The sequence below is a fragment of the Protopterus annectens genome, chromosome 2.part2, assembly GCF_019279795.1.
Source record: "Protopterus annectens isolate FY-2018-M chromosome 2.part2, PAN1.0, whole genome shotgun sequence".
NCBI classification, from domain to species: Eukaryota; Metazoa; Chordata; order Ceratodontiformes; family Protopteridae; genus Protopterus; species Protopterus annectens.
The window spans coordinates 971,001,877-971,017,560 of NC_056730.1; the positions used below are offsets into that span (position 1 = coordinate 971,001,877).

Below are 15,684 nucleotides of genomic sequence, written 5' to 3' on the forward strand. Positions count from 1 at the left end.
TTGCCAGTATGGTACATGTGTCTTGTGGACCTAGAGATTCACACGATGATGCACACAGAAAAGTTTTGTGTGATATGGTGTCCAAAGGCAGCTGCAGTGCACCATTCAATTGCTGCTCTTGTGGAAAGACAGTTTTCATAGGTTCATAGGTAGGTACTAGGCTATTGGCCCTAGGGCCTATATAAGCCTAGCCAAAAAATGTACCCTGGCTTTCGCCACCCAAGAAAATTATTTTCCTGTGTCCCTGTCGAGCAGAGCCATAGCAGTGATCCCTGGGGTGAATTTCCCATTTCCCATCCAATCATCAAGATTTTTCTTGAAGAGTGCTAATGAGGAGCTCTGTTTGACATAGATAGGTAGTCTGTTCCAGAGTATGGGAAGTCTCTGGGACAGGAATCTATCCCTCCAGCATGTTCTGTTTATTGTGGTGACAAGGTTTAGGTCCCTAGAGTGTGTAGCTCGGAGGGATTGGGATTTCTTTAAGTGGAGCATGTCCAACAGCTCTGGGTTTGACATAGCTTTGTATGTTAGGCAGAGATCGCCCCTGAGTAGGCGATATGCGATGGAGTAAACTTGTAGTTTTTTGAGACGGTCTGCGTAAGGCATCTGTTTGAGGCCAGTAATCCTCTTTGTGAGGTATTTCTGTGGTCTTTCCAGTTGTTGTAGATGTCTTGTGAGGTACATACCAAAAGGGGCGTTGTACTCTATAATGGGTCTAATGAGTGATGAGTAGTGGGGAACAATGACCTCTTTTTTTCTGGATGAGAATCCTTTGTGATGAGATGAGCAACGTAGAAGGATTTCCTGACCACTGTGGCAATGTGATTATCAAAGGAGAGACTACTGTCCACCTGTGTCCCAAGGTCTCATCACATTTTCGGCATTAAGTAGACTACCAGCTATGTGGTAGTTCATGGGTAAAGAGTTTTTACCAAAGGGGATGACAATACACTTTTTGGCATTGAGCTTCAGGCCATGGCTTTGACACCAGGTATCTGTCTCAGTGTGGCCCTTTTGTAGTTTGTCCACATAGTTAGGAGTTTCGATTATGGCTCCTAGTTTGCAGTCATCTGCAAACTTTGTTAGCCAAAGACCTTCTGTGTTAGCCTGCACTTCAGAGAAGTAGATACCAAATAGGAGAGGACCCAGGACTGAACCATGTGATACTCCACTTGTCACTGGTCTGAAGTCGGATTTGGAATTCGCTACTTTCACAGTGTGGGTTTTGTCACTGAGCCAGTTGGCAACCCATCTTGTGACATAGGAATTTATACCTAGTTTAGTGAGCTTATCTATAATTCCACAGTGGGGGATGGTGTCGAAAGCCTTGGCGAGATCTAGATAAGCTGTGTGAACCATTTTACCCTCATCTAAGGCTTTGGTGACTGCTTCAAAGAAGTCAATCAGGTTTAGGATATATGATCTGCCTTTTACAAATCCAAACTGGGTAAGGTCCAGAGTTTGGAGATTACCAATGTCTTTGAGTTCCACGATGATACGTTCTATGGCCTTGCAGACCAGGCTCGTCAGGCTAATGGGGCAGTAGTTCCCGGGGTCCATCGTGGCTCCCCCTTTGTGGAGTGGGATAACCATCACGGTGCGCCATTTAGTGGGTACAAAGCCTAAGGCAAGGCTATGATTGAACATGGTACTTAGGTAGGGTGCCAGTTCATTCTGTAGTTCATGTAGAATGCAGCCTGGGATATTGTCAGGTCCCCTGGATGCTGTGTTTTTGGCTTTGGAGAGTGTGTTTTTTACCTGTGCAGCCGTGATTATAGGAACTTTGCATTCTTCCGGTATAGAGATGGGCCCTCTAGGGGGTGAGAGGGGGGTAAAGCTAGCACTGAACCTATCTGCTAGGATGTTGGCAATATCAGTTGGTTCTGTATATTTAGTGCTATTTTGTCTGCAATCTCAGCATTAAAGCGAATATGTTCAAGCTCGGCACAGGATTCCATAAAGATGTGTCTTGTTTTCCCTCCTGTTCATGATTTTTGTGGACAGAATATGAAGGTGCAGCCATGGCAGGGAGAATATACAGTCCAGGAAGAGTAAAGTTCCACAATTGTTGTTTGCAGACGATGATGACTTCCTATTGGCCTTAAGTGATGGAAGTGTCTGGAGTGCATTGGGATAATTCGCTGCCGAGTGTGAAGTGGTTGGGATGAAAATCAGCATCTCTGAATCAAAAGTCATTGTTCTTGCATGGAAAAGAGTGGATTGTTCTCTGCAGGTGATAGGGGAGTTTTTACCAAAAGCAGAGGAGTTGAAGTAATCTTGGGGTCTTGTTCATGAGTGATGGCAGACAAGATTAGCAGACTGACCAGCAGATGGGTAGAGAAGTGGCAGTACTGCAGGCACTATACCACACTTTGGTGGTGCTGACCAAAGAGCTGAGGCACAGGATGAAGTTCCCAGTTTATTTATAGTTATTCTACACCCCAACCTAACCTAGAGCTGTGAGCTTTGTATAGTGACACAAAAGAATGAAAATCATGGACAAAAGTGGCAAAATAAGGTTCCTTCACAAGTTTGCTGGACATGCTCTCTGTGGCAGAGAGAGGAGCTAGACAATCCTGGAAGATCTTGGAGTAAAGCCACTGCACTACGCTGAGAGAAGTGGTAGAGCTGGTATGGGACCGAGTGACAGTGTCCCCCTTGGTGCCACCCATGGGATGTATACCAGGCAAGGCCCACTAGGAGGAGGCCATGGGGCACACCAAGGCCATGCTGGACTGCAATATCACTCATCTTGCCTACAAACTGCTGGGGGATCCAACAGTAAGGACTGGGAATTTTTGTTGGAAAATTCTGGACTGGTATGTTCAGTTTGCTACCACTGTAACCCTTCTAAAGACAAGTGGCTTAAAAAATTAATGAATGGCACAAGTTGTAAATAAATGCCTTGCAATATGCCATCCCAACTAGAAGTACGGTGCTTTAAACAGAAAACAAACTACGTCAATGACACTAACAGCTGTCTGAGGCATTTTACTAAGTAGTCTGAAGATGTCATTTTCTTTAACTCAAGGTATACATGTACAGCATTATTTTTGAAGAGACTTGACTTATCAATTTTTTACATAGCTGGCATTAAATATAAAGCTATTTAGCGTGTCTGATATCATGGTAATGTTACTGAGTGTGGCTTTGGTACCATACATGATGATGTTATATAAGCAGGCATAGGTAGTATCAGTGGGGTGTATGCAATGGAATATATATATATTTTTAACATCATGTACGTACATACATATATATTTATTTATTTTTTTAACATCGTTGGATTCTATAAAGTGAATGTATATTTATGTTAACAGACTTGAAAAGAAAGCTAGTAGCTTCACAAAGGTATTTATGTATTTTATCTTGGTCTTATTCTCTATAGTCTTTGCCTTAATTGTGTATAATAACAGCAGATTATCAGACTTTTTATCATACAGAAAGAACTCACTGGATGAGGCTTCCCCTGTTATGCAGTATTTTATATCTTTTCCTGCTACTTGATAAGCCAAGTATCTACAAAATGAATGCACCACTGTTGTATCTTGACTTAAAAATAAATATCAAACCTTAAATAGCGAATTATTTAACTCAAAAACAGCCTTTCATATGATTGATTAGGCTAAGCTGTGACATACTGAACTTGCTGGTGTCCTGCTGTGCTATCTGAATTTTCTTTGTATATGGACCTTGTTTCACATGGGTCTGGACTTCTTGCAATTAGATATATTAGCTGCCCTTGTTTCATCCAGGTTTGGACCAGAGAGCAGCTGAGAGACTGGGACTTGTCTACTGCTGACTTTGGGCCTGGCAGTTGAGACTGATATTCTTGCTGAGATGAAAGTAGGATTCTGCCTGTGCCTGCCTACATTGGCTAATGTTTTGTACTGAGCTTTACTAACTGAATGTCTGCTGTTCCCTTATTTTTCAGTTATGTACACAACCTTAAAGGGAGCACCCAAAAGAGTGCTGAACTAATACTAAATGGAACTTCCTATACTGAAACGGTGTAGCAAATTTGCTGGACAATACATTTAGCTCCAATTTCATCCCCCATCAACCCCAGCCCCCTCTCCCAGGAAATACCCTCTACCATTTCTCCCCTGTCACTAAAGAACAGGTCCTCAATGTACTCTCCAGAGCTAAAACAACACTGCATCAATGGGTCTTAATAATATCTCAGGATACCTCCTAAATAGCTTGAAACATGACCTGTCAGGCCCATTACAATCTATAATCAACCACAGCCTCCAGACAGGCTTCAATCCTAAGGAAATGAAGGACTGCAAGGGTCATCCCTCCACATAAAGGCAGACCAAAAACAAATACAGGGAACTACTGAACCCTAAGTTTGACTTGTCTTACATGCAAAGCCATGGAAAGAAATATTGTGGACCTGATAAACAAAGACATAGAAAATCTTCAAACAGTAGCTCTATCCCAGTTAAGTTTCATAAAGGGCAGGTCATGCCTACTAAACGTAGTGGATTTCTTCAAGAAGGTCACTGGAGCCATGAATGAAGGCAGAATGGTACATACTGCGTACCATGACCTGGAAAAAACATTTGACACAATACCTCAGTTAGGTATTACAGATAAACTCACAAATGTAGGCATAAATACCTATCTCGCCTGATGGATAGCAAAAGGGCTCACAGGTAGGGTACATGAAGTTAGGGTGGGGGAATCCACCACCACCAACAGGCCTGTTACTGGTGATGTCCCACAGAGCCCAGTACTGGGACCTCTCCTGTTTGGAATACACTTCTCTGAAGTCAAGGTAAGTGCAGAAGGCCTTTGGCTGACCAAATCTGCTGACAACTGCAAGCTGGGCGCAATCACTGAATCCTCCAAAGATGTAGATATGCTCCGGAAAGGTCTGACACAGATACAGAAATGGTGCCAGAACCATGGCCTAAAGCTCAATGCAAAAAAAAAAGCGAAATTATCCCCTTTGGGAAAATGACCACCCCCTGCAAATCACAACACTGATAACACTACCCTAAGAGTAGACCCAGTAGTAAGGGACTTGGAAACTTATAAGTTGCGCTGCATACAAGGATTTTCTCTCTACTGTGGACACATGGTGATCAAAGTAAGAGCATGGTATCCAGAAAGAAGGAGGCCATAGGCACACTATACTCAGCCCTCATTAGATCAATTATTGTGTACAACGTACCCTTCAGCATGTACCTCACCAGGCATTTTCAACAGCTGGAGAGGTCACAGAGGTTCCACACAAATAGAATACAGGGTGTAAATAATATGTCCTATATGGACCGCCTTAAAGCCCTGTCCTGTACTTGATTTCCTACAGACTACTGAGGGGCAATCTATGCATAGCATACAAGGCATTCTCCGATCCAGTCCTGATGGATCTGCTACACATTCACAAAACACCCAGTACTAGAATTATCCAATCTAAGGATCTAAACTTTGTCTGTGACAAACAAAACATGTGGGAGGGACAGGTGTGTGTCCCTGAGATTACCCTTTTTCTGGAAGGCACTCCCCATTCATGTGAAACACAGCTCTTTCCTACAGCTATTCCAACACAGCTTGGACCAGTGGATGGGAAATCCCAAATTCACCTCTGGATTGTTGCCTATGGCCCTTATGGACATAGGCAATGATAACTGGGAACTCTGGGGCATGAATGGCCAGGCTTAAAAAGGCTCTAGGGCTGTTAACCTTGCAACCGCCTATGATACTATAATCCCAATGCTGACTGGTGCTTTTCCCCTTTAAGTGGGTGTTTGTTTAGTATATAAAGATCATAATTACATGGACCAGCTGAGCTGTAGTGTATGGAGCCTGTCTTCCTGCTGCGGTAACTGGAATTTGCATGCATATTGCCCTTATTCTATCTGGGTTTGGCTGAGACAGTAGCTGAGAGACCTGAAGTAGTGAAGTAGACTGTTACTGGAACTTCTTCTTAGGTTCATAGGTAGGTACTAGGCTATCTGCCCGAGGGCATTTATAAGCCTAGCCAGAGTGTATCAGCTTTCGCCACCCCATTGATTAATTAACTGATCTTCTGTCAAGTAGAGCTAATGAAGTGATCCCAGGGGTGTATTTTCTGTTACCCATCCACTCGTCAAGGTTTCTCTTGAAGAGTGTTAGTGAGGGGCTCTGCCTAATGTACTTTGGAATTTTGTTCCAAAGCATGGGGAGTCTCAGTGACAGGAATCTATCCCTCCAGCATGTTCTATTTACTGCTGTGGTGAGGTTTAGCTCAATAGAGCGTGTGGCTAGCAGTGACTTGGATTTCTTTAGGTGGAGCATGTCCATCAATTTTGAGTTGGCTTTGTAAATCAGGCAGAGATCACCTCTGAGTAAGCGATATACCACGGAGTACAGCAGGAGTTTTTTCAGTCGGGCTGCATAGGACATACGTTTGAGGCCTGTAATCCTCTTGGTGAGGTACTTTTGTGGTCTTTCCAGCTGTTGGAAGTGTCTTGTGTAATACATCCCAAATGGGGCATTGTACTCTATGATGGGTCTGATGAGTAACGAGTAGAGGGGCGCTATAACCTCTATTTCTAGATGTGAACCCTTTATTAATTAGATGGGCCACATAGAAGGATTATAGGTTGGTACTAGGCTATCAGCCCTAGGGCCTATACAAGCCTAGCCATAACAATTCCCTGGCTATTTCTTCCCACACTATTAACTTCCCTGGACCCCTGTCTAGCAGGGCGACTGACATGATCCCCGGGGTGAATTTCCTTTCTCCCATTCAATCGTCTAGGTTCCTTTTGAAGAGGGCCAAAGAGGCACTCTGCTTGACATGTATGGGCAATCTATTCCAGAGTCTGGGGAGTCTCTGGGTCAGGAACCTATTCCTCCAGCATGTTTTGTTTATTGTGATGACAAGGTTTAGATTCCTGGAGTGTGTGGCTCTGAGGGATTGGGCTTTCTTTGAGTGCAGCATGTCTAACAGCTCTGGGTTTGACATGGCCTTGTATTAGGAAAAAGTCCCCTTCCAAAAATTTTGGGTCATTCTACTTTCCAAAGACTATTATAATTGCTCCCAACTTAATGGACCAAACCCAAATGTATATATTTATTAATTACTAATATTAATTAAAATAGGGTGGGGCAAATATTATGGAATACAACTAGACATGACAATATTTTAGATATCATACTAACAAATGACCTTTCTGGTCTCATGGGTTTATAGATAAGTACTAGACTGGCTGTCCTTGCAAGTCGTGTTAAGCCTAGCCAATTTCCCTTCAAAGGTGAGAATCAAACCCTGTACCTTGTCTCTGTGAAGTAAATACTTTAACCATTATGCCAACTCCCAACAAACATAAGTTCATAAATTAGTACAAAGCTAGCTGCACTTATTGGCCATTCCAATTCTAGCCAATTACCCCATGTGAAAATCAAACCCTGCACCTTGTGCCTATAAGGTGAGCACCTTAACCACTATGCCAAACTTCCACCCTTCCTAACTACTTTGGCAATATGATTGTCAAAGGAGAGATTACTATCTACCTAGGTCCCCAGATCTCTTATTACCTCTTCTGTATTAAGGGGGCTGCCACCTATGAGGTAATTCGTGGGTGTTTTGTTTTTCCCAAATGGGATAACTATGCATTTTTTGGCATTTAGCTTGAGGCCATGACTTTGACACCAGGTGTCCTTCTCAGTAAGGCACTTTTGGAGGATGTCCATGTCAGCCGGAGAGTCAGTTATGGCTCCCAGTTTGCAGTCATTGGCAAACTTGATTAGCCATAGTCCTCCTGTGTTTGCCTGTACTTCTGAGAAGTATATGCCGAACAGTAGGGGTCCCAGGACCGAGCCTTGCAGGACACCACTTGTGACTGGTTTAGAGTCGGACATGGAGCCTGCTATTCTTACTGTGTGAGTTCTGTCTGTAAGGCAGTTGGCAACCCATCTCATGATGTAGGGGTTTATGTTCAGGCTGGTGAGTTTTTCTGTAATACCCGAGTGGGGAATGGTGTCGAAAGCCTTGGTGTGGTTAAGGTAGGCTGTGTGAATCACCTTTCCCTCATCTATGGCCTTGGTGACTGTCTCAAAGAAGTCAACCAGGTTTAGCAGGCATGATCTGCCCTTAACAAAGCCAAACTGAGTCGGGTCAAGTGTTTGGAGGTTCCCAATGTCTTTGTTAATGAGTTCCATGATGCTCCATAGCCTTGCAGACCAGGCTATTCAGGCTTATGGGTCGATAGTTACCAGGGTCAGTTGTGGCCCCTTCTTTGTGGAGTGGAGTAACCGTTGCTATGCGCTATTCTAGGGGCACGTAGCCTGTGGAGAGGCTGAGGTTGAACAGCGTGTTCCTGTTGCTGACTGGCACTTTTACTCTCTGGGTAGGAGTCTGGTAGTTTTTGCTGCTGTTCCAGGTGACGAACAAACAGTTCAGCTTTTGCCTGCTTAAAATGCTGCTGTTTACCCTACATTTCTATAACTAAACAGCTGTTTGTTGTTCCCTTGGTGCTGAGGGGCACATTTACCCCTTAGTCAGGTGATTGCCAAGTATACAAGGAGCTTAGTTTCACAGGCTGTCACTTTACAGTGCTGAGCCGTGGTGTACTGAGCTTTTGGGAATCTTGCTGCCATTTGTAGATTACGACTGTTTCCCCTGGGTTTGGACCTGGTGTGCTAACTGGATTTTATCTGCCCTGGTTTCTTCTGGATTTGTTCCAGAACACAGATGAGTGACTTTGGGTTCTCTGTTGTGGATTTTGTGTCTATTCACTGTAGTTTCTGCTCCTAAAGACAGGAAGAATAGTTCTACCTCTGTCTGCCTGAACTGGTTGTGTTTGTCCTAAGTTCTTTGAATTAACAATCTACTGTTCTCCTGTTGCTGACTGGCACTTTTACTCTCTGGGTAGGAGTCTGTCTGGTATATACAGAGCTTAGCAGTCCTTTATAGTACTGAGCTGTGGTGTACTGAGCATCTTAGAGACCTGCTGCACTTACTGGAGTTTGTACACTCTTCTTGTTTCACTGCTGCACTTCTCTCACACCTCAAGTGGAAGTTCTTCAGCAGTCATACCTCCAGACAGTCTGCACGCAGAGCAGCTGTCCCCCTTTGCTCCAGCCAAGTTACTGCACTGCCCTTGAACTGGCACCAGTTCATAAGCCAGTTGTTTGAATTAGTAAGGAGTGGTAATGTAGAGGACATGAAATAGGATGAAGTAACGGCCAGAGAAACTGAGAAAAAATTAAGGAAAGCTCCTAATTGGAAACCCCAGTGCCATATGTGGTACCCAACGTATGGCTAAAATCAATATATTTACACAAAGATTTAGCTTGGAGTAAGAATTACTTATATGCACATGACAAACAGACGTGGGTAACAACAGGAAAAGCAATACTCCTCTCTCTGAGTGAACTTGCAAGCATGAGGGGTTGACAACAAAACTTGAAAAAATAAGAATACTTCAGAAGAGTACAACTAATACTGAAAACTGCCCTGACATCCAGAAAAAGTCCAAGCTATAAATCAGTTTGCTCTTTATGTTTTAACTTACAGTTTTGGGGTGAATGACGAGCTCAAAAAGAGGTGGATCAAATGGGTAAGAAAACAAGAAAAAATGCTTCATGCTTACAAAATGATATATAAAAATCTGTGTATACCAAAATTTCTTGCTCTGAAGAAGGTATGGAACTCTTCAACATTGACAAGTACAATCTGCAGTCATGAGACTGCCTATATACATTTCCTGATCTCATTAGATTCCAGGATTCCATACCTATTAATCCATTTTAAAACCCTAATCCAAGGTTCATAGGTTCATACTAGGCTATCTGCCCTACAGCATTTATAAGCCTAGCCAGAGTGTATTTGGCATTCGCCACCCACTTTAAATTAATTTTGCTATGCCTTTTTTTGAGGTTAGTATACTGTGCCTCTGTCTAAAAGTGACACAGAAGTGATATCCGGGGTAAACCTACGATCTCCCATCCACTCATCAAGATTCCTCTTGAAGAGAGTCAATGTGGGACTCTGCCTAACCTGGACTGGGATTTTATTCCAGAGTGAAGGGAGCCTCTGGGTTATGAATCTGTCCCTCCAGCATGTCCTATTTATTTCAGTGCTGAGGTTCAAGTCTCTCAAGCACGTAGCTCGATGGGATTTGGATATTCTGAGGTGCAGCATGTCCATTAATTCCGGGTTGGACATGGCTTTATTCGTCAGGCACATATCGCCTCTGAGCAGGCGGTATGCCACTGAGTAGAGCTGGAGTTTCTTTAACTGGGCAGCATATGTCATCTGTTTGAGCCCTTTGATCCTCTTGGTAAGGTACTTTTGGGGTCTTTCCAGTTGCTGCAGGTGTCTGGTAAGGTACATCCCAAAAGGGGCATTGTACTCAATTATGGGCCTGATGAGGGATGAGTAAAGAGGCACAATGACCTCCCCTGATCTAGATGTGAATCCCTTCATGATTAGGTGGGCTATATAAAATGTTTTTCTAACCACTTTGGCCATGTGGTTGTCAAATGAGAGATTGCTATCAACTTGGGTCCCCAGGTCCCTAATGACTTCTTCTGTACTTAATGGATTACCACCTATGTGGTAATTTGTGGGCACTTTGTTTTTGCCAAAGGGATGACTATACACTTTTGGCGTTTAGCTTGAGGCCATGGCTCTGGCACCAGTTGTCTGTTTCTATGAGGCCCTTTTGGAGGATGCTTGTGTCGGCTGGAGAGTTGATTATGGCGCCCAGTTTGCAATCATCTGCGAACTTGGTCAGCCACAGTCCTTCCGTGTTGGCCTGTACTGCCAAGAAATATATACCGAACAAGAGAGGTCCCAGGACTGAGCCTTGTGGGACGCCACTTGTAACTGGTTTGGAGTCTGACATGGCTCCAGCAATTCTAACCATGTGGGTTCTGTCCTTGAGCCAGTTTGCAACCCATCTAGTGACATAGGGGTTTATATTTAAGCTGGTGAGCTTATCTATAATGCCCGAGTGGGGTATTGTATCGAAGGCTTTTGCGAGGTCCAGGTAGGCTGTGTGGACCACCTTCCCCTCGTCAATGGCCTTGGTAACTGTTTCAAAGAAATCGACCAGGTTTAAGATGCAGGATCTGCCCTTAACAAAGCCAAACTGGGTAGGATCCAGTGTCTGTAGGTCCCCAATATCTTTATTTATGAGGTCCATGATGATCCTTTCCATAGCTTTGCAGACCAAGCTAGTCAGGCTTATGGGGCAATAGTTTCCAGGATCCGTTGAAGCACCAGCTTTGTGGAGAGGGACCACTGTTGCTGTACGCCACTCTTTGGGTACATATCCTGTAGTAAGGCTAAGACTGAACAGTAGTTTTATGTTTGGGTTTAGCTCTTCTTGGAGTTCATGTAGGACGCAGCCCGGGACACCATCTGGTTCCATTGATGCTGTGTTTTTTGCTTTGGAGAGGGTGGCTCTTACCTGAGCATCTGAGATGTCAGGGGGGGCAGCACTCTGCTGGGATAGATATTTGCCCTTTTGGTGGGGAGGGGGGGGGAGTTTGAACTGAACCTGTCAGCTAGGATGTTGGCAATGTCTATGGGCTTGGTGTATTTTTTGTCATTTTGGACTAATTCTGAGCATATCTGGGAATTCCCACCCAGGTTCCTAACATAATTAAAGAAAGCCTTGTGATTATCCTTAGTGTCCTGTGCAATTTTTCTCTCGAAGCTGGCCTTAGACGATTTTATGAGTGCCCGTAGTTTTTTGCTAATACTGATGAGAGATGCCTTCCCTTTTGGGATTTTGCTCTATCATGTAGTAGCTTCCTCCTTCTACTGTATAGCTTGTTTATGGCTGGGGTCCACCAGACAGGACGTCTGCCTTTGGAGGATTGGGTCTTGGTTTTATTTGGGATTGCATGATCCATGCATTCCTGAAGGTGTTCATAGAATGCTTTTATAAAGGATTCTGTGGTCTGGGCCGTATATTCCACAGGCCCGGGGGCTTTGAAGGATTTCGCCTCGGTTTTGAGGTGTGTGAAATTTGCTTTAGAGAAGTTTTTTACTGTGGTTTTCTGGGCAGGGGGTGGCGTCGGGATGTGAATATCCAGTGAGATTAGTTTATGGTCTGATCTTACCAGTGAGGGATACACTTCTGGTCTGGAGCATAGTGTCCCCATGTTGGTGATGATCAGGTCCAGTATGTTTTCCCCTCTTATGGGAGTGGTAACAAGTTGTTCCATAGCATTTGAGTTTATAAATTCTAGGATCCTTTGGGCTAGGGTGTTGGAGCTTGAGTAATGCTCCCAGTCTATGTTTGGGTAGTTGAAGTCGCCCAATATAATGGTGTTTGGAGTGACCTTTATATTTTCCAGTATTCTCAGGAAGGCCGAGTGGGGTTCCTGTGTTTGGGAGGGTGGTCTATAGCAGGCAATAAACTGGAAGGCAGTTTTACCCACAGTTAGTTGCACATGGATAGTCTCTGATACTTCATGCTGTGCCACCAACCTGGAGGTGTGGGTATCTTTGACGAATATTGATACTCCCCCCTCCTTTTGTGGTTCGGTCCAAGTTTTGGGGCCGAAAAGCATGGTATGAGGTATAACCTGGTAGTGCTGGGGTGCTCTCGGGAGCCTTGAACCAGGTTTCTGTTACTGCACAGATATCGATGTTCTCCATGCTAAGGAGAGTTTCGAGTGCGTGCATCTTGAGGTTTAGACTTCTGGCGTTGAGTAGCATTACTCTTAGTTTCTTATCCCTTGTGATACCTATGGAGGTGGGTTTGTCTTTTGAGCCTTGCCTAAAAAGGCACTATGGGGTAGCAAGAGCCTTTGCCAATATCCGAAAGCCCAGGGGTGACAGGTGCAAGCCGTCCCTAGCGAGCATCGTGGCTTGTCGAGCATGTCATCCCAGGCTGACAGGCATTGATCCCCTTTGAATGACACCAACACTTAAGCCAATAGTTGAAATTGATCATCTTGTCTTCATATTGTGGCATCATTCTTGGTGAGGGTAAGATGCTACTCAAGGTCAGGGTCATACCGGCCTGGGCTACATGCTCAGAGAGCTCCTCTATGTCTCTTTTCATGTAGTCCAGGGAGGTACATCTCAGGTCATTCACACCAGCATGGACAATGACTGAGTCATATTTGTACTTGCCTTGGAGTGACTTGAGTGCTTGTGTTATGTGGTGGATCCTAGCGCCCGACAGGCAGCTCAGCGTGACCTTCTCCTTGTTCAGCCTGGTGAGCGGGACGTCAGTGTGCCTGACGATAGAGTCACCTATTACAAGTGTATCAGGTGTGTTGTTTAGCCTTAAGGGCTGTGACTGTTCGGCACACTGGCTTTGTGAGCTATGTGTTGCATGTGCTTTGTTTTGGGATAGCAGTTGCTTGGGTGTCTGCTTTGGAGGTCTCTGCTGCTTAGGCAGATTTTTATTTACAGCCTCCAAGTATGTTTTTGTGTGTTTATGTGTTTGGTTTGTTGTCATGGTAGGTCTATGTGAGACTGGAATTGTAGTGAATGTGGTTTCCTTCTCCTCCTGACTGGTTATGCCAGTACTGAGTTGAGAGAGCTTAGCCTCCAGTTTGGCTATATGGTTGCATCTCTCACATGTGTTGGAATTTGTTGAGAGGAGGAGAGGGTTGTCTGTGTACATGAGGCAGTTGTAACATTGCCTCAAGATTCCCAGATTCACCAGCTGGACCGGAGAGGAGATTGACAACTGACCTTTGGACATGCTAGAATAGTATTGGGAATTCCTTTATAATTGAAAAAAGGGCCAATGGGGAACAAGGTACTCAAGGGGAGTTTGTGAGGGTGTAGTGCTTTTAATTTTTTAGAGCTGACTTATATAATTGCTTTAGTGAACAAGTGCCAGGTAACTTAAATGCAATGTGTTACAGGTAACTTAAATGCAAAAATGACAAACAGTAACTTTCTTTCAAGTGAAACAAGGAAATAAGTACAGTAAGCAATGCAGATATAACTAGGGATCCACAGAAGTGCTAAAAGGCCGCGTTTTAGGTGGAATTAGCATTTCAGGGAAATAAACACACAACAAGCATACAAACAAAGGTAGATTCAGCAGGCCTGGATCTAGTCTATGCTACAGCAAACAAGGTGTACCAATTTCAGTAAGAAGCAGTTCAAGTATGCAGGCACTATAAGCCTTTAACCAGAAATTCCCAGCTCAGAAGGACAGAGTCCAGCCTCTCCTCCCACAAGAGTGCAGAACACGAACCCTCTTAATGTAAAATAACTGGCATCAAGCCCAAAGTGCTTAAACCAGAATTAATACACTTTTAGAATAACAGACACTGAGCCCTCAATCAGCAGTTCCCAACTTAGAACGATGTAAGCTACCTGTTCTGCCACTACAGTGCAGACCACAAACCTTATTAATGTAAAACTAGTCTGAAGCCCAGGTGCTTAAACTAAAAGGCTTAGAATGAGTTACACCAAGCAGTAATAAATACAACTGAGTACTTTTAAGATGATGCAAAAGCAAAATAAAGTAGGAAAAAACACAAATACAGTAAAAGCAGATACATTTTTTTTTCTGGAAAGAGAGAGAAAGGAGTAGCAGAAACTAAGCTGATTGGCCTTCTCAAATGCTCTCCCTGAACTGGGTAGAATGAGGTAATGACACTAGACTGGGAGGAGGGTCCCAGATCAAATTTACACTAGAGGTGGGCAACTACAAAGCCACCAACTATAAAAACACTATACCAACAGGTAGGGAGGGTGGGAAACAAACTGCAGAAATGTTACTCACAGCTGAAAAGCAGCAGTGAGCCTTTAAATGAAAGTTTTAAACAGCTAAAGGAGCCACTAGAAAAAAGAGTTTAACTGCAACAAGTTATCATAAACAAACAACCCAACAGATGCTTAATAAGAGTGGACAATTTCCAGTTAATACCTCACACACAGTGAAACTAGCTAGAAAAAATACACAGTACACAAAGTGCTATAAACAACAATGAAATAAAGAACAAAATAAACAAAAAAACAGGATACTTAATGTTATATATTATAGCTCCGAGTTTGCTGAGTGTCCTTCCTTCGATTAGCTCACTGTAAAATGGCAGAACACTCACAACTGAGCTTCTTAGGTAACAGAAAGTTGAAACCTGAGACAGCTTTTAAGAAAGAAATCTCAAAAGAACTAATGAGGTGCTTAGTCTAAGCTGTAGTCCAGGAGACCTCAGTCAGCCAATGACCTCAAACAATTCTCTCTCACTGAAATGCCTGATGGCTTTGGCTAAAACAAGATGTCCCTGAATTATGTGCTCAGACACACAGCCTCCACAAACACTAGGCCCAAATACAAGCCTGAATATGGAAATGCTACAAATATCCCCACTACTTAGAACAAACTGCAGAAATGTTACTCACAGCTGAAAAGCAGCAGTGAGCCTTTAAATGAAAGTTTTAAACAGCTAAAGGAGCCACTAGAAAAAAAGAGTTTAACTGCAACAAATTATCATAAACAAACAACCCAACAGATGCTTAATAAGAGTGGACAATTTCCAGTTAATACCTCACACACAGTGAAACTAGCTAGAAAAAATACACAGTACACAAAGTGTTATAAACAACAATGAAATAAAGAACAAAATTAACAAAAAACAGGTTACTTAATGTTATATATTATAGCTCCGAGTTTGCTGAGTGTCCTTCCTTCGATTAGCTCACTGTAAAATGGCAGAACACTCACAACTGAGCTTCTTAGGTAACAGAAAGTTGAA

At 43.5% G+C, this 15,684-nt stretch overlaps 1 protein-coding gene across 1 annotated transcript in view; it reads right to left on the reverse strand.

Moving 5' to 3' along the window:
• The window catches only part of FER (FER tyrosine kinase), a gene marked incomplete in the record, with an annotated part of 3,568,968 nt that overhangs the window by 114,475 nt on the left and 3,438,809 nt on the right, over nucleotides 1–15,684 (reverse strand).